We start from the raw sequence: 19,718 nt of genomic DNA, 5'->3' as shown, positions 1-19,718 counted from the left end.
TTAATGGATTAAAGTTTCAGAGGTAAAAGCCTTCACTCCATCTCAGCCAGATTTCTTCACAGACCCAGGAAGGTGCAGGGGTGCTGGTTGTAGGTGCATTTTCAAATGTTCCATAGTCTTTGCTTTGGGGCAAAGATATTGTGGCTTTGAAAGTGGAAGGGGTAAATTTGGCCCCCTCAGCTAGATTCAGACCAACAAGAGACTGTTAAGACAAAATGCAAATTAATTGCTGACCGGGAGGAAGAGGGGTGGATTCTCCCTGCCAGTGCCCAACAGAAATCAAGTTACATCCCCAATGTACATAGACCATCACCTGAGGGGAGAGGAGTGACAAGACCTACTGACTTGAAAGTAAATTCTCTGGGTCCTAAAGCCCAGAACAGACAAGTAAGCTCTCTGCCTACTAGGGTATAAAGCACGGTGACGACTGTTGCTCACCAAAAGTAGGGACACTGAGGCAGCTGGGGTACATTGCCCACTCCAGGGTGAGAAATGTCCAAGAAGAGTGTAAGATTGCTTCTTGGGGGATGACAAAGGTAACTACAGCTAGGAAGGAGGGGGGATGTCTTCTCACTGTCTCTGATTGCCTGATTGTCCTTTAGATTTCCACAGACTCTGAGCCTGGTGGAAGAGGGAATTCTGTTCAGTGTGTGGGGAACAAAAGGCCATGCCAGTTGGATGGGGGATTGATATTCCTCTTCCTCCCCACAGAGAAGCTGAGGTTAGGCCATCAGAATCCATGGATCCTGACCTTCAAGGAGGTGGGGCCAGACGAGGTTCAAAGAATCATCCTTTTCTGATCCTCTGCTGTTAAAAGCAGTGCTTGCATGGTTAAGAGCCACTTCACAGGGAGGCAGCTCTATCTTATTTCTCCCTTTGGTACAAAGAATGACTGCTTGTGATACTTCTAGAGGTGGTGGGAAACCTCAAGCCATCACTGGGGCACTGACCGCTTTGGGGACAAAGGGCCACCATGCACTCACCCTAAGAACTGAATGGGAGGTGGAAATGGAAGGACTAGGTTTCAAGTTTACACCCAAAGATTTGGGGTAACAGTGATAGGAAGGGGTATGTGAAAGCACAGTCCCATAAATTCTAAGGCAAGAAATTATACAGGATGGTTATTAAATGACTCTGTGTAAAGCTCTGAATGACATATGCCATTATGTTGAATGCTTGTTATCTGAATATTTGAAATGTTAAATTATGAAAGATCATGGCAGAAATGCCATACAAAGAATAAACCTGTCAGCCGACAAGACAATGGGTTTCTCTAGAATGCTAGTCAGCACCTGTGTTATACCCTCATCTTCAGGAGGGAGCTGTGACACATGTGGTAATTTCTTGCATTATTCTTGACAAACCTTATTTGCAAGGAATAATTCTACCACACTAAACATAGGACTCATCACATATTTTCCTTGATATTGTATTTATGTCAACAGCGAACTATGAAGTTACAAACACAGAAATACTAACTACAGCGATTTAATTCCCATGAGTTTTATGACATGTTTACATACAATTTATCTTGTATTTAACATCCTCCAAGTCAGAAGCAGGATTTGGTTTGCCAACCTTCTCAGTTTTCAGTTCAAAAAAATAGTACAACAAAAACAACCAAGACTATTTATAGATTCACATTAGAAATGTTTTAAACTTTCAGATAGGACTGAGCAGACTCTGCAAAGTTCGGTGAAAAGCACAGCACCAAAATAGTAGGAATTCCTGCAGACCAGGATTGAAGCACATTGTCTGACAGGCAAGAAACAGGACTAATTGGGCCCAAGATGGGATACAGAATGCCCTACACACAGACACACAGTGTAACTTCTCCCATTACACTGTTTTTTTACTACTTTCTCCTCACTCTTGTGATTTTCCCTACCTTGCTGAATTAGGTTTCTTTTAACATATTTTCACCAGTTTTTCAACTAGTTTTCCAAAATGAACACTTTCTCCATCAGAATCAAGTCTTGCTTTCCTTGGTTTTACTGGAGGTCTTCTTGGAGGACCAGAGAACCTTCTCAGTCCTGAACTCAAGGGGCAGAGGTGTTTGAATCTTCAATGGGAGAGCTTTTTTAGTCTTTCCTCAAACATACTTCTTATTCAGGCCTGTAACCTTGTCTTCTTGAGTCACAACTGAGAATACCAAATTCAGGACAAACTGCTGAGAAATAGGGCAGACACACCCCAAAACTGGTGGTTATGCTCCCTTAAGATATACCAAACCAGCAACAAAGGTAAATGTCTGTTTCACCACACTGGCTAACAAAAAGTCAGAACAGCAGTTTCCTTAGGCATTCCAGTCCTTGTATCACCACCAAAAACACTAGACTTTAAGATGAGTGGTTTTTTACAACTAGTTTCATCAAATGAAAGGTTCTTCTGATCCCAAAGGATCAGCCACACACCCAGGTCAATATAAAACTCAGATCTTACCCAATAATCATGCTGTTGCCAATCCTTTAGTATCTAAAATTTAAAGGTTTATTTATAAAAAGAAAGAAAGAAAAGTGAGAGTTAAAATTGGTTAAAGGAATCAAATACATACAGTAATTGCAAAGTCCTTGGTTCAGGCTTGTAGCAGTGATAGAATAAACTGCTGGCTTAAGTCAAGTCCCTGTTCGCTTCCAAATCATTGGAAGGTCCTCAGTCCCTTGGCTAGAATGCTCTCATTAGTATAAGTTCATAGTCCATAGGCTTGATCAGGAAAGAGGCAAAATGGAGGTGTTTCCAAGGCCTTTTATAGCTTCTGCCATGTAGAGGGAAATCCATTGTTTCAAACAAAGCCCTCAGCACAGCTAGTGGAAAATTACAGGTAAAAGACGGAATTTGGAATCACATGAGCAAGTCACATGTCCATGCATGACTTCGCTTAGCATAGCAGGAAATCATTACCTATACCCCAGACAGAACGTTCACAGGATAGTCCATTCAGTGTAGATGGGGGTCTTCCGTTGTGTGATAAGTGTTCTTTTGATGGGCCACTTAACTTGAATAGTCCCTTCAAGATGTGCAGGCTAAATACTTTGTGGGCATACCCCAGGAGCAAACATATTTGAAATATAGGTATAGAGCCAATGCTTATAACTTCAAATACAAAAATGATACATGCATACAAATAGCATAATTATATTCAACAAATCATAATCTTTCCATAGACACCTTACTTAACAACCTTTGTTCAAGATTTGTTGCAATTATATAACAGTGGTAGCAACAATGATCTACATGGTCATATTTTATCAGATAACATCACAAGGCCCATCAATCTTGATACTGAAACATGGCAGAGCATAGTAACCAGAGCCTGCTGTTTCGCAGTTGCCTGGTCAGCCTGTAGTCAAACTCTACCTTTTAAGATGGAGAATGACCTTGGTCTCTGTAGCCACACCATGTCTGTGATATTTTTGCTCATTCCTGGCCAATAGATTACTTCTCATGTCCTCCTATTACATATTTTCATCTCCATGTGCCCTTCAAGAGTGAGCTTTAAAGCTTTTTTTTCCTTAGTACAAATGCAACCCCTATATACCTTTCTTTAAGGAGAGAGCACCATCCACCCTGGAGAACTCATGCCTGGGAGGTACCTAGTGCTGAGGCATCAAAGGGTTTTGACGTGTATATCCATGTATGAAGGACAAAAGGTCTCATGCTGTGTTGGAGCAGCATGTATTTTTTCCAACATGCGAGGTGACAGAGCATCCAAGTAGTTTACCATTTGGATGTCTATGGCAGATTTACTTTCTGGATCCTGACCTAGCTGGGTCTCATCCCATGTCCTGCACAAAGTATTGGAGGCAATTAAATGACTTTCTGGAGTGAATCCAAGATTTCTGAAGCTGTGGTAAGAGTCTTTGAATTCTAGCTGTTACTTACCAAAGACCCTTCTTTGAATTGGTTAACAAGGGTTTGTGATCGATTTCAGTCACAAATGCTTGTACATAGACATCAATGTGAAAAGCTTCCCAATCAAATGTGATTTCCAGAGTTTTCTTTATTATTTGTAAAAATGTGTATATGGTTTTGGAAGGCTCTGGATACATATGCCACAAATCTCCAATTCAATACTTTCCTTTTATAATAGTACAGCACCTAGTCCATATTTAGAGGCATCCATAGAAAGTGTTGTAGGGCAGGCAATGTTGAAATATTACTGTGTGGATTACGGGTGAGTAAACTTTTCAGTTCTTTGTATTCAGCTTCATGTTCCTGTTATGTTTTGGGGATCACCCAAACCAGTAAGGGGTTCTTTCACTGCCTGTCATGTAACATTGGAAGCCTTAATGCTGTGCTGCTGTGGCTCAGAGCCCTAACCAGCCTATAAGCATCAGGATCTCACCCTGGCTTCCACCAGCCTAGTTATTCCTCACAGGGCAACACCTTCAACCTTAAAGGCCCAAGTCTACCCAAATCCACCTACCCTGATTTCTTAACTACCAGACACTCAGCCTTTTCCACTCTGTTTCGTCATCCCTCAAAGGAGTGAAACCTGCCCTCAAGTTATCAGTTCACCTGGGGACACACACTCCACACAGTGTACACACCACAGACCTGCTTGGGGTAAAAATAAACAAAAGGTTAATTTAATATAAAAATAATAGATTCAAAGATGAAATAATAAGGGAAAGCTAACACATACAAGCTACACAGAAAATAAATATAAAGATGCAACCTCAGGCTTTATACTTCTATATTAACTAAATTCCTTTTTCTAATATAATATATATATTGCCTCTGAGCAGTTTCCCAGCATGCCCTCTGTCCTAGATGAGATCCAGTGTTTCACAGACAGCACCCTGTTTAGATGCTGGCCCTCAGTTTCTGGATAAAAACATCCCAGACCTAAGCCTGTTTTTAAAATTTTTTTTATCTTGTCATTGTGACTCATACTTATTCAGTATGGGGAGAATTCCCATCTTTCTTAGGGCTTGTCTACACATAAACCACTACAGTAGAGAAGTCTCCTGTCGACCTAGTGCTATCTACACTGGTGGTTAGGTGGGTATAACTGATTCGCTCAAGGGTGTGGATTTTTAACACCCCTGAACAACATAGTTATATCAACGTAATTTCTTAGTATAGGCCAGGCCTTAGTTTTTCCAGGACTAGGGTTTTCTTTTCAGTCTCAAGTTGTTTCATTATTTTCCCATTAACTTTAATGGTCCACCATTGTCTCCTCCTGGATAGACCCTGGACTTGACGTTGGTTTTGTGTAAACAATTAGCCTGGGAGGTGCCCCGCCTTGCCATGAGGTGTACATGAAATTGAAGTACAGGTCATGAGCATAGCATGTGATATACTTAAATACACAGATTTATAACCACAATTTTTATACATATCTCAAACTGACCATCAAATTCAGAACATTACAAGCTTTCATAAAATACCTTACTTGGCATATTGTGATACACACGAACATTGTGTACGATCAGGTGGTTCACTTGCTTAATCTTTTGGGTTCATATCCCCTGTTCGCCCCTTGAGGTATCTGCACCCTGATTGTCACTGCTCATCAGTCAGATTATCAGTGAGTTTGCCCCAAAAAGTCACCATATCGAGAGCCATGACTATGCTAGAAGCACTTTACCAGTATAAGACTACCAGTGCACCATGCCAGCAAAGTGCTCCTAATGTGGAATGTGGAATTGAAACCAGGAGTCCTGAGTTTCTATTTTCCTCTGTTGCCAGCAAATCTCTGTAAAACCCACTGTCATAGTGTGTTTGTCATCCCTGTCTAAAGAGTGGTCCACATGGAGGGTAACAACCTACTACATCTACCAGTTACTCTAGCTGAAGTGGTAGAGGTCTCTGCTGTGGATCTAAAGGTCCCAACCCTCCTGATGACCCATATGTGTGTTCCATAGGGTAGAATGTCTGTTTTTGCAGTTTGCTTTTTTTTAAAAAATAAGGAAATTACACACACACACACACACACACACACACAAAGTTACATTTGCAAACTCCAGTGCTCAAAATTTAGGATATTCCTGAGTGAAGTCTCTTGTGCATTCTTTATTTGGCCCCCTTGTTCTTAACTTTTGAGTGCTTGATTTTGTAACCTTATCATTCTTTTAACATAGTTTTGTTTTTTGCTTTGAGGTGGGCTGCGGGGTTGAGAGGATGTTTGCATGTAAAGTATAATAGTTCATTAGGAGCCATCATTCATTGAAATAGCAGCAGCTGCATTATCAGAGAGAGATCATCGAACAGCTGGAAACATCCCTGTGCAAAAGGAAACAGTGGCTGTTCACCTTTCCCCCTGCCTGAGGGTTTTGGCTTTGACGTTTTATTTTTTAAAATTCGCTATCTCCTGAACATTTCATTTGCATCTGCCCAAGGCAGGGAGGGATGGTGAAGTTAGCTGTATATTGCTCCTTGACAATGTACCAGCTCAGAGCCAGTTGCAGTGTGTCAGCTCCAGAATCTCTCCTCTTCTTTTATTTGCAGAGGAGAACTCTGAAATTATTCATACCAGTCTCTGAGTTTCATGATCAATTCCTAAATTCTGTCTGTAGGTTATTCATAAATCATTCAAAATCTCACAGGTACCATTTGTGCACACTGGTGTGGTCTCATTCCAAGTACAAAGCATTGCCTTTTCCCATTCTTCTTTCTTATGCCTTAACTAGAGTCCTAAAAGGAACAAACCAAGTAAACGGTTATAAATTCCTTCTGCATGTAATCCCAATACTAATGATTGGCATGCACCTAAAGACTATTATTCAGTTTAAAAAAAACTGTTAGAATGTTAAGGCATCATCACAGGGAACTTGAAAGTCAGGAAATGGCCAGGTTTAATTCCGCCCCTTTGTGTGTATGCATTACAATGTAGTCTTTAATTACATGATCACTTTTTTTTTCCTCCTGCAAGACTCCTGCCTTATTCAAATTCAGATTGAAAGCCCACTGAACTCAGTGGTAGGCTTTCCTATGACTTCAGTGGGCAACCGGATCAGGATGTTATCGCACAAACTGCACTGTGTGCAGTGAATGAAGAGGCAGTTAAATATTTTTATCCTTAATGTTCAGGGAATGGAGATTCTGCCTCTTTGATCACACACTATCCATCCTGCATATAGTGAATGAGGCATGGAGCTCCATTGCTTTGTTCACTAGACAGCATTCCCTCGTTCATTACACACTGACCACCCTGCCCACTCAGGGGCCAGATGTGCTGGTAGGTACGGTGGTTTACATTAACTCCATTAACGCCAATGGATTTCTCCAGGTTTACACCATCATAATTGATGATAGAATTTTGTGCCATATAAGGCACCTGTGTCCTATTTACATCCTAACTTTATACAGCACATACCGTCCAGTCTGTGCATGGAATGAGAGATGCATCATAAGGAAAAAGAATAAATTAAGGTGTAATTGAAGACTGTATTGTAGTGTGTGTGTGACATTACTCAGGGTACAATCTGGATTGATGAGCAGCTGTGTCCCCTCAGTTCTCAAAGTAGGGTGCCTTTTACACTGTTTTGCTTTGAAAGTTACCACTCCTTATCTGCTCACACACAGCCTCCATCGTGTAAATTACTCCCAGTTGTATTGTCTGAGTGCTATAGCCAGCCGTTCTTGAATTACACTGCAGAGCAACATCAGCAAATTCACAGTCCCAGACTTTCCCCAGAAATGTACGTCTTGTACTGCCCAGCTCTCTCCTGGACAATACAAGCTCATATAAAGTCCATCATTTTATTAATAAAAACTGATAGGCACAAATCCTCTTGTCCCAACTGGAACTTCCCAAACACTTCAATCCAAACAACAACAAAGGAAAGAATAAAAAACAAAACAACAAAAAAGGAAAGAGCTATAGAAGTTAAAAGAGAATGCAGAAAGAAGTCCAGCAACAGAGTGTGGGGCTATCTAGTTTATTGCACTCACTGCATCATGTATGATTACCTGCCCTATGGGCAGGTGGAATATGTGTGCATTCTGTACAAGGTGCTCCTGGTCCTCAGAGACCGTATATGGGCTTTGGAGACCAGAGTGGCTGAATTGGAGGTGCTAAGGGAGACAGAGAGGTACATAGATGAAACTTTCTGGGACACAGTAGAACGGTCCCACCCCCGGTCTGACAGCCTCTGTGCTGTTCAGGAGGATGAAAGTCTCAGGGAAGGAGAACATCAAACTGGAGCAGAGGGAAACAATCCCATAGTTGGGACCCTCCATCCAGTTGATGTCATGGTATCCTCTCACACTGAGGATAAGTCTCTGGGGGAGGGAACTCCAGTTATTAGGAAGAGACAGGTATTAGTTATGGGGGATTTGTTCATTAGAAACATAGATCGATGGGTTTGCAGTGACCTAGAGAACTGCATGTGACTTACCCAGCTAGTGCAAAAGTTGTGGATTTCTCGAAACATCTAGATAGACTTATGTGTAGTGTTGGGGAGGAGCCAGTGGTCGTGGCACATGTAGGTACCAGTGACATAATGAAGGATAGGAGTGAGGTTCTTGAGGCCAAATTTAGGCTGCTAGGTAAGAGATTGAAGTCCAGGATCTCCATGGTAGCATTCTCTGAAATGCTCCCAGTTCCACGCACAGGGCCAGTTAGACAGGCAGAACTGCAGGGTCTCAATGCATGGATGAGACAATGGTGTAGGGAGGAGGGGTTTAGATTTATTAGAAACTGGGGAACCTTTTAGGAAAGGGGGAGCCTATACCGGAAGGATGGGCTGCACCTAAACCAAAATGGAACCAGATTGCTATCACTTAAAATTAAAAAGGCCATAGAGCAGTTTTTAAACTAAGGGCTGGGGGAAAGCTGACAGATGCAGAGAAGCACGTGGTTTGAACAGAGACATCCCATAGGGGAGGATCTATTAGAGAATATCCATTATGTCCTAGTAAGGAGGAGAGGGTGGAAGATGATAAAATACAGGTAGGATTTGATAAACAGTCAAATGACAAAGAGTCCCATTCAATTACATCACATAATGGCAGACAGCTAAAAAGTGAAAAATTTTAAGTGCTTATATACAAATGCTAGAAGTCTAAATAATAAGGTGAGTGAACTAGAGTGCCTCATATAAAATGGGGATGTTGATATAATAGGCATCACAGAAACGTGGTGGAATGAGGATAATCAATGGGACACACTAACACCAGGGTACAAAATATATTGGAAGGACAGAACAGGTCATGATGGTGGGGGAGTGGCACTAGATGTGAAAGAAAGCATAGAATCAAATTAAGTAAAAATCTTAAATGAACCAAATTGTACCATAAAATCTCTATGGATAGTAATTCCATGCTTGAATAGTAAGAATATAGCAGTAGGGTTATATTACTGATCACCTGACCAGGACGGTGACAGTGACTGTGAAATGCTCAGGGAGATTAGAGAGGCTATAAAAATCGAAAACTCAATAATAATGGGGGATTTCAACTATCCCCATATTGACTGGGTTCATGTCACCTCAGGATGGGATGCAGAGATAAAGTTTCTTGACACCTTAAATGGCTGCTTCTTGGAGCAGCTAGTCCTGGAACCAACAAGAGGAGAGGCAGTTCTTGATTTAGTCATAAGTGGAGCACAGGATCTGGTCCAAGAGGTGAATATAGCTGGACCGCTTGGTAATAGTGACCATAATATAATTAAATTTAACATCCCTGTGGTGGGGAAAACACCACAGCAGCCTACCATGGTAGCATGTAATTTCAGAAAGGGGGACTACACAAAAATTAGGAAGTTAAACAGAAATTAAAAAGTACAGTGCCAAAAGTGAAATCCCTGCAAGCTTCATGGAAACTTTTTAAAGACTCCATAATAGAGGCTTAACTTAAACGTATACCCCAAATGAAAAAACATTGTAAGAGAACCAAAAAAGTGCCACCGTGGCTAAACAACAAAGTAAAAGAAGCAGAGAGAGGCAAAAAGGCATCCTTTAAAAAGTGGACATTAAATCCTAGTGAGGAAAATAGAAAGGAGCATAAAGTCTGGCAAATGAAGTGTAAAAATATAATTAGGAAGGCCAAAAAAGAATTTGAAGAATAGCTAGCCAAAAGACTCAAAAAGTAACAGCAAAACATTTTTTAAGTACATCAGAAGCAGGAAGCCTGCTAAACAACCAGTGGGGCCACTGGATGATTGAGATACTAAAGGAGCACTCAAGGACGATAAGGCCATTGTGGAGAAACTAAATGAATTCTTTGCATCAGTCTTTATGGCTGAGGATGTGTGGGAGATTCCCAAACCTGAGTTGTTCTTTTAGATGACAAATCTGAGGAACTGTCCCATATTGAGGTGTCATTAAAGGAGGTTTTGGAACAATTAAATTAAACAGCGATAAGTCACCAGGACCACATGGTATTCGCCCAGGAGTTCTGAAGGAACTCAAATGTGAAATTGCAGAACTACTAACTGTGTAACCTATCATTTAAATCAGCTTCTGTAGCAAATGACTGGAGGATAGCTAATGTGATGCCAATTTTTAAAAAGTGCTCCAGAGGTGAACCCAGCAATTACAGGCTGGTAAGCCTAACTTCAGTACTGGGCAAAATGGTCAAAACTATAGCAAAGAACATAATAGCAGACACATTGATGCACATAATTTGTTGCGGTAGAGTCAACATGTTTTTTTAAGGGAAATAATGCCTCACCAATCTACTAGAATTCTTTGAAGGAGTCAACAAGCATGTGGACAAGGGGGAATCCAGTGGATATAGTGTATTTGGACTTTCAGAAAGCTTTTGACAAGGTCCCTCACCAAAGGCTCTTAAGCAAAGTGAACTGTCATGGGATAAGAGGGAAGGTCCTCTCATGGATCACTAACTGGTTAAAAGATAGGAAACAAAGGGTAGGAATAAATGGTCAGTTTTCAGAATGGAGAGAGGTAAATAGTGATGTACCCCAGGGGTCTGCACTGGGATCAGTACTATTCAGCATATTCATAAATGATCTGGAAAAAGGGGTAAAGAGTGAGGTGGCAAAATTTGCAGATGATACAAAACTACTTCACATAGTTACGTTCAAAGCAGACTGTGAAGAGCTACAAAGGGATCTCACGAAACTGGGTGATCGGGCAACAAAATGGCAGATTAAATTCAATGTTAATAAAAGCAAAGTAATGCACATTGGAAAACATAATCCCAACTATACATATAAAATGATGGAGTCTAAATTAGCTGTTCCCACTCAAGAGAGAGATATTGGAGTCATTGGGGATAGTCCTCTGAAAACATCCACTCAATGTGCAGAGGCAGTCTAAAAAGCTAACAGAATGTTGGAAATCATTAAAAAAGGAACAGATAATAAGACAGAAAATATCATATTGCCTCTATATAAATCCATGGTATGCCCACATCTTGAATACTGTGTGCAGGTGTGGTCTCCCCATCTCAAAAAAAAGATATATTGGAATTGGAAAAGCTTCAGAAAAGGGCAACAAAAATAATTAGGGGTTTGGAACAGCTTCTGTATGAGGAGAGATTAATAAGATTGGGACTTTTCAGTTTGGAAAAAAGATGACTAAGGGGGATGTGATAGAGGTCTATAAAATCATGACTGATGTAGAGAGAGTAAATAAGGAAGTGTTATTTACTCCTTATAACACAAGAACTAGGGGGGGTCACCAAATGAAATTAACAGGCAGCAGGTTTGAAACAAACAAAAGGACGTATTTCTTCACACAATGCACCGTCAACCTGTGGAACTCTTTACCAGAGCTTGTTGTGAAGGCCAAGACTATAACAGGGGTCAAAAAAAGAACTAGATAAATTCATGAAGGATAGGTCTATCAATGGCTATTAGGCTGGATGGGCAGGGATGGTGTCCCTAGCCTCTGTTGGCCACTGTCAGAAGACAAGATACTGGGCTGGATGGATGTTTGGTCTGACCTTATATTATGTTTAAACACCCTGGTTTAAATAAAACAGATGTATTAACCACAAATGTTATATTTTAAGTGAATACAAGTAATGAGGCATAAAAAATTCAGAATTGGTTACAAGAAAATAAAAGTAAAAACACAACTAATGCCTAACTTAACAACCTAAGTGAATTCAAAGCCAAGGCCTCTCTCACCACATGTTATAGCAGTCTTACTGGTTGAATTATTTCAGTCAGAATCGCTCCCCCAGTCCAATGCTGCTTCTTTTGTTCTTCAAGTGTTGTTGATGCTGTGAGTAAAGAAAAAAGGAGGAAAAATTTGGGGGCCCTCCTCTCTCCCTGTATAGTTCTTTTCCTTCATCAAAAATCATCTCCAGATGAGGTGCAGGAGACAGAAAGTCTGTCGGGATGGAAATGCTTGGATGTTTATTTGTCAATATAAACTGGCCATCAATAAGTTTAGGCTCAAAATTAGGGTAAAGTTTCTTACCATCAGAAGAGTGAAGTTCTGGAACAGACTTCCAAGGGGAGCAGTGGATGTAAAAGACCTAACTGGCTTCAAGACTGTGCTTGATAAGTTTATGGAGGGAATGATATGATGAGATTGCCTACAATGGCCTATGGAGACTGCCAGTAGCAAAAATCCACAACTGCTAGAGACAGGACACTAGATGGGGAGGGCTCTGAATTACTACACAGAATTCTTTCCCAGGTATCTGTCTGGCCGGTCTTGCTCACATGGTCAGGGTCTAACTTATTGCTATATTTGGGGTCAGAAAGAAATGTTCCCCCAGGTCAGATGGGCAGAAACCCTGAGGGTTTTTTTGCCTTCCTCTGTAGCATGGGGCATGGGTCACTTGCAGGTTTAAATTAGCGTAAATGGTAAATTATCTGTAACTTGAAGTCTTTAAACCATGACGTGACACTCTGGGACCCCACATTCACTATAGTAATATGATTATGTGGCATTTTGTACAAAGTATGCCTTGTAAGGTATCATTCTAAAAGTCTTGATTTGTTGAACATTAATATCCTATTGGATTGTATGTGTTGTCATTATATGTGAAGTTATAAAGTTTTGCTATGTATGTGTTACTGAAAGATGTTGTGAAGTTGAAAACACCCACGGCTAGCCTTTCAGGTACAATGATGAAGAGGCTAAACAGTGTTGATGACGCATCAGCAAAGACAATGAACCATGGAAGAGATTAACCTTCCTGGGAACGCTTCAGACTGCCTATGGACAATGGCTGCTATGACTCATTGGGAGCATGCAAGGGCATGTGACCAGACCTTTTGGTACTTGTATTTTCCCACAAACTGGGCTGGGAACTTAGCTTGAAACAAAGGGTTCCCACCATATGGAGAGGCTGGCTGAGTCACCAGCAGAGCAGTGTGAGAAAGGTCAACCTAGCTGAATGGTTAGGGAGCACAGTGGTTCCAACGGCCCCCATACTGCACCCCAGGGGTACACCCATCACACATGATTTGAAGACTTCAGTAACTCAGCCAAAGGTTATGAGTCTGTTTCGGGAGTGGGTTAGGTTCTATGGCCTGCAGTGTGCAGGTCAGACTAAACGATCACAATGGTCCTTTCTGACCTTAAAGTCTATGAGTCAAGACGTAGATTTTCACCCACATCCAAAGAATGTCCACTGAACCAGGAGATGGTCCATTTGATCTTGCTGACACCTGCCTGAGGCATTGGATAGTCTATTGTCTCTGGGCAACTGCTCCCCCCAGACTTGGAACATATTTAGTAATACCCTACAGAGGAATCCTATAACTTTACATGCAATGTTGCCACATATATTTTACCAAGACAAGAATGATCAGGAAATTATGAGTTTTCAAATGATACCTCATAAGTCGTACTTTGTACAATATTTATCATAGTCCTGTAAAAGGGGTGAATATAGGGGTACAAACTGTCACAATATGTCCAAAGGGAAAATTTAAGCTTGTGTGGACAACCTTAATTGTCATTTCTTTACTTTCAAGTGTTTCGTTTTGCTACCTTAACATTTTTGAAAGGCAGTTTTGAAATTCTATTTCCTGTATGAAAAGATGCAAGAGAAAAAAAAGAAACTCTGTAATGTGGCACTGTTTGCTAGAAAGCACTAAAACTCATTGGATGAATTCCTGGCTCCACTGTAGTCAATGGCAAAACTTACGTTCAGTTCAATAAAGCCAGGATTGCACCCCCTGTCTTACACATGATGTTTATTCATTAACGCAAGGGCTGTTTTGGAGCCTTGTCTCACTAAATGTGCCCTTTCTGAACTCATTAAGGTAGGGTTCCGTCAAAGCCCTGCGTCATTTCATTAGCACCTTCCAAAATCTTGACTTATTCCATATATTCCCTCAAACTCCGAGAGAATGAGGCAGACATCTGCCTCTGTCCATAGATAATTGCACATCAAATGAGAGTGAGCTTTTCAAAAATGTTTAGCGCCATCTAAAATCCCAATCACTTTGTAATATATACATTTGCAGTACCAACAGAATGTTGGGAGATCATTATTAAAAAGTCTTATTGGTAAAATATGAGAGTGCATTTCTTTCTAAAGAAATTTATCCTTTGGCAAAGATCTGATCTGGGACACTTCTGTCAGAAATGTAGAACTTTAACAAAGTAACAAATAAGCAGCTGTAAAAGGCCCAGTGAAATGGAAACATTTACCAAAACTTAACTGTCCCTTCAAAAAAAAAATACACTGAATTGTTGAACACATTTTGATTTCTTCACAATAATACAAATATATGAGAAGGAGCAGCAAAATAGTAGTATAGACAAAGTGGCCAAGGATGTCTCAAGACTTGCCTTTGAGGCATGTAAAGTATAAAAAAGCTTTTGAAATAAAATATCAAATACTTTTTCTTTCTTCACACAGTGAGGAGTACATGGGAAAATGTCTATATGTTTCTCATGAATCAGCAAAGTCAGCTCCAGGTCCTGCAGGAAATTCTGAAACAGATGAATGTCCTTTTCATTTGCAGTGATCTCATCAGTTCAAATACGTACAACTCAGGATGTCTTCCGGGATAGCAGGCAGCTTCAATGGCCACTTTATCCCTTCCTGATTTCATTAAACCCTGTAGCCTTCTACCAGAAAGTTCTGAGACTTTTTCCTTTCAGATTTCTTCCTAGTCATCCACTTCTTATATTTCTTTTACCTCACAACCTCCAGTCACTCAGTTTCCTGCTGCTCTGAGAACTCCCTGATCCATCCTCCATCTATTTTTCACGTTCTCAATATCTACAATATAATTTAAAGTATATGCCTTGCCTTCTTTTCTCTTGTAAACATATTTATTCTAGTGTGTGTTTAGCATCCAGATGTCTATAGAGTGCTGTAGCTGTACATACTTAAGCATGTTTAAACGATATGTAGCTAGTTCGGGGGGGCCAAATTCATCCCTAGTGTAAGTCAGCTAACTTTAATGCACATCTTAGCATCCTTAACTAAAGGGCACTCTTACTTCAGGCAGGCACAACTAATGCATCTCACCTGTAGTAAGTTTCCTTCACTGTGGTGTGAACTTACAACTGAGGCATCCTTAGGTAAGATGCACTTCTCTATGGTATTTAATTGAGACATAGTGGGTACTGTGCTATATAATTGGTTATGTTTTGGCTATATACAGTATATGTTTTATAGTAAGAATTAAGGTATTAGAATAAATGAATAGGATAGTAGATACTAGTATTAGCCATTTTCTTTTTATGCCTTGTAAGTAACAGACAGGATTTTGTCTGTGTCTATGTTAATTAGATTAGAGGAATTTCGGAGGCCCAGGCCCTAATGTGGGAAAGGACAGTTACAAGATTTAGTAAGGTCTAATTTATGATGCCTTTCTTGTTCAACATAAAGCACTGCTATTTGTTACCTTTTGAAGGTCTCTGCAAAGAAACTGTTTGTGTGAATGAAGAATGTATGCATCAGGGAAAGATAAGGTGTGAAGACCATTTTTGAAGCCAGATGGCCAAGGGAGGAGGAGTGAAGAAACTGAAGAGACTGAAGAGACTCAGTGATGCCAAAGAACCATCAAGGCACATCCGTGTTTGAGGAGGGGCAGACTGACAACCCTGAGGTGAAGGCTGGCACACTTAAAACACAAGATAATTGATTAAATCAAAACCAGACAGGTTGACTCTCTCTGAGATGTTTTGGGCCATCAAAAGATAACACCAACTAAGGAGTAACTGGTCACAAACTGACACAGCAAAATCCATAGACTTCAACAGAGAAAAAAGGGCTATAAGAACAGGGTGCTTTGCCATGGCACTTTGGGTTCATCTTGTCACACTCCAGGAGCATCGGATTACGACCGACAGAGCCTGGCTCCCCTCTGCGACCAATCTGGCTGGCTACTAGATTGATCCAGACTCTGGACTGGTAACTATAAACATGAACTGGCGGGACTGTATGCATGGTGTGTGTGTGTGTGTGTGTGTGTGTGTGACTGAAAAGCATATGCTAATTGCTGTATTCTCAATAAATGTGGTGTGTTGCCTTCTCCCCTATAAAAGATCTCATGTGCTTTGTATAGCATAACAATAGTTCATTGAAGTGTCCTTAACTATACACTGCTGGGGAATTCTTCACAACTGCACACGCACAGAATTCATGTCTGGGCAGATTTTTTTTTCCCCACAGAAAATACATTCTTCCCAAGAAGTGCTGCAGTTCCTCCTTTTGCCCACTAGAAGCCGTGGTTGCACCAAAATAGCCAACAACATGAACGCAATAAACTTAAATAAGAAGCCCTTAAATGCGATGCATTTAAGTAAAAAATCCTCCACTGAGATCATTTTTCACAAAATCCCTTAACTGAGTTGCACTTAGTGAAAGAGGGCCTTCTATAGCCCCAATTCAGCAAGCTGCTTAAGCGCAGACTTACTATAATCACATGCTTAAGCAGGTGCTTAACTATAAATGTGCTTAAGTACCATTGATTTCAATGAGACTTAAGTGTTTTGCTAAACTGGGGCCTAAATAAAGAGCAGTTAATGAAGTCCTGTTTAAGGGGGGCATCTTTAACTAAAGGTACATCTATGCTTTACTTCCAAGTCAGGCAGATGTACACACGCTAGCTTTGACTGAGCTAGCATGCTAAAAATAGAAGTGTAGCCTCTGCAATGTGGGCTGGGAATTACAGCTTCAGCTCCACTGTAGATATACTGCATTGTGGCAAGTGAACTGAAATTTCTTTTTACTGACTATCCTTCATACAGCTATGAAAAGCGGTGCTTGTTTCTGTCATCAGTGCTATTGCTCACACAAGGTGAAATCCTGACCCCACTGAAGCCCTTTGCCATTGACTTCAAAGGAATGGTGATTTCATTAATAATTTCTTTCTCTGAGAAGGTAATCTTCACTGGATTCTGAAAACGTAAGGCCTGATTCAAAGCTCATTAAAGTCAATTGGAGTCTTTCCAATGACTGCATTAGGTTTTCAATCAGACCTATAGAGAATGTTTGTTGACAATGTGAGGAGAGTTACAGAATATTAATGTGGTATTTTCTTCACATTTAAGGTAAATATGCCAAATGTTCTGTATTTGCAATATGTTAGTGTCAAAGTATTTGAACCTTATTAAGATGAGTGTAACTTTTTTTAAAAAAGCGTATTTTTAAATGTGTGTTCAGTTGTATGTGAAAATGATTTGTATAACTAAAATTGTTATTTGTGAGTGCATTTTAAACATCCCCCATCCCCTCATTTCAGCTATGGAAGTTTGCCTTATGGCTTACAATATGGCAATGTTCTGTGAATGTGTTGGGACATGTATGTGAAAAGATGCATTTTATGGCTCTATTTTTGACTATGGTTAGAGGTTGCATTTATCTGAGACACTGTAGTGCTGTTAGCATTTCATACAATAAACTGTTACTATTTTTAATGGAAAATAAAAATTGCCTGATGTACTAATAATCAAGAGTGTGACAGGGGGCCTGTTTCTCAAGGGAGGCCACCTCCATTGGTACACCCTATCACACTATTGCCTGGACTCCCTTTGGGATCAAATAATTGCAACAATGTGGTTTCGGGATCTCTGGGGGGGTGGAGCAAATATTGACCTGTGGCCCCCGAGCCTTCTGGCCGGAGCCAACAGTAACAATTAGGGTTTTTGACAAACAGGGACAGAACAAACAAGCAGTCTAGGGCCCCTGAGCTGGACCTGCAACCTGGAACTGGGGTACCACTAAGCCCTCTGTCTCACCAGCCTGGGTGCCCTCTGCCACTGTGATGCTGTGACAAGCTGAGACCCTTCCCGGTCCTGCACACACACAAACATTTACAGGCAGGGACACACCCAGCTCAGTTACATGAATGCTTTTGCCAGCCACTCATGAACCAACAATAGAAAAGCTCCAGCCAATTCCCCACAGCTCCTTAGCCTAGGACCCCAGAGCTGTACAATCTTGTCCAGGTCAAAAGCCTGACCAGTGTAAGTTTATTACCCAGTCTGCCCCTCCCTCAGTGTGGAGAGGACAATGCACGAGCCCCTGTTCCTGAGCAGATTTCCCTTTGCACTTCAAACACACTGTTTGAGGTAAAAAATACATTAACTAAATTAAATATAATTTAAATTTAATATATGAAATAAATTAAAATGTATTAATTACAGAAAGATAGATTTTAAGTGATTATAAGTAATAAGTGTACAGATCAAAGTAGATTACCTAAGAAATAAAACCAAAATCACAGTCTGACTACTATTAACTAGACAGGATTTGAATCAAGCAGTCTCTTACCCTGATGGTACAAACAGTTCACCAATCTTTCACACACAGGCTGGGATTCCTTCTTGGCCACCTCCCTGGTTCAGTCTTTGTTCCTGAGGCATTTCCAGCTGTTGAGTTGTTGGAGGAGTGAGGCCCAGTGATGATGTCACTTCCCCCATTTACAAATTCTTTCACGTGGAAGGAACTTCATTGTCCCTAGCAAAGTCCCCAGCACAGTTTGTGAAGAAGTACAGGCACAAGATGGAGTCCATTATTACATGATCTAGTCACATGCTTTTGCATGCTTCAATGAGTCATAGCAACCATTATCCCTATACTGGCTGAAGCATCCACAGGAAAACCCATCAGGTGGGGATAAGCTTCTTTTGCAAAATGATTGTTTTTTTCTAATGGGCCATCATCTTTAATGCTTCATCCAAATGTGCTCGCTAAACTGGATGTAAACTACCTTCTGGGTTTTACCCAGGAACAAACACATTTGAAATACAGGTACAGTCAAAATTCATAACTTCAGATACAAAAATGATATATGCATACAAATAGGATAATCATATTCATCAAACCATAACTTTTACATTGACACCTTATGTGACATGTTTTGTACAAGATTTGTTGTGAATATGGGGGTGCCAGGATATTGCTTTGGAGTACAGTGTCACAGGCAGGCAAACAGCAACTGGGGGTTCTGACCCTCTGCCTGCCTCCTTTTATCTCTCCCTTCCACCTGGAGCATGCTCAGCAGGGGTGAGGGGACATGGCCTCCTGGGTTCACAGTGACTGGTCCATCCTCATTGGCCCTGTGCGGGGTTGGTACACCCTGTCACACACAGTTACTATTTTTGAGATTGTTTAAAATGTTTTTAAACTGCATGAAAAAAAACAATATATTTGAGTCTGGTGGCACCTTAAAGACTAACAGATTTATTTGAGCATAAGCTTTCATGGGTAAAAACCTCACTTCTTCAGATGCACTTCTCCATACAGCTGAAGAAGTGAGGTTTTTACCCATGAAAGCTTATGCTCCAATAAATCTGTTAGTCTTTAAGGTGCCACCGGCCTCCTCGTTGTTTTTGTGGATACAGACTAACACGGCTACCCCCTGATACTTGACCATA

At 40.7% G+C, this 19,718-nt stretch overlaps 1 long non-coding RNA gene across 1 annotated transcript; it reads right to left on the bottom strand.

The window, feature by feature from the left end:
- Positions 1–1,415: 1,415 nt before the first annotated feature.
- Positions 1,416–19,510, bottom strand: LOC142069531 (uncharacterized). The gene is made up of 2 exons (XR_012665401.1): positions 18,613–19,510; positions 1,416–6,639 (listed from the first exon to the last, which is right to left on the bottom strand). It is a non-coding gene; the product is annotated as an uncharacterized LOC142069531 (long non-coding RNA).
- Between the last annotated feature and the right edge of the window lie 208 nt (positions 19,511–19,718).

This window comes from Caretta caretta, chromosome 1 (assembly GCF_965140235.1).
Source record: "Caretta caretta isolate rCarCar2 chromosome 1, rCarCar1.hap1, whole genome shotgun sequence".
Classification (NCBI taxonomy): Eukaryota; Metazoa; Chordata; order Testudines; family Cheloniidae; genus Caretta; species Caretta caretta.
Note: the sequence above shows the minus strand (reverse complement) of the source record. Positions and strands in the feature narration are given on the sequence as shown.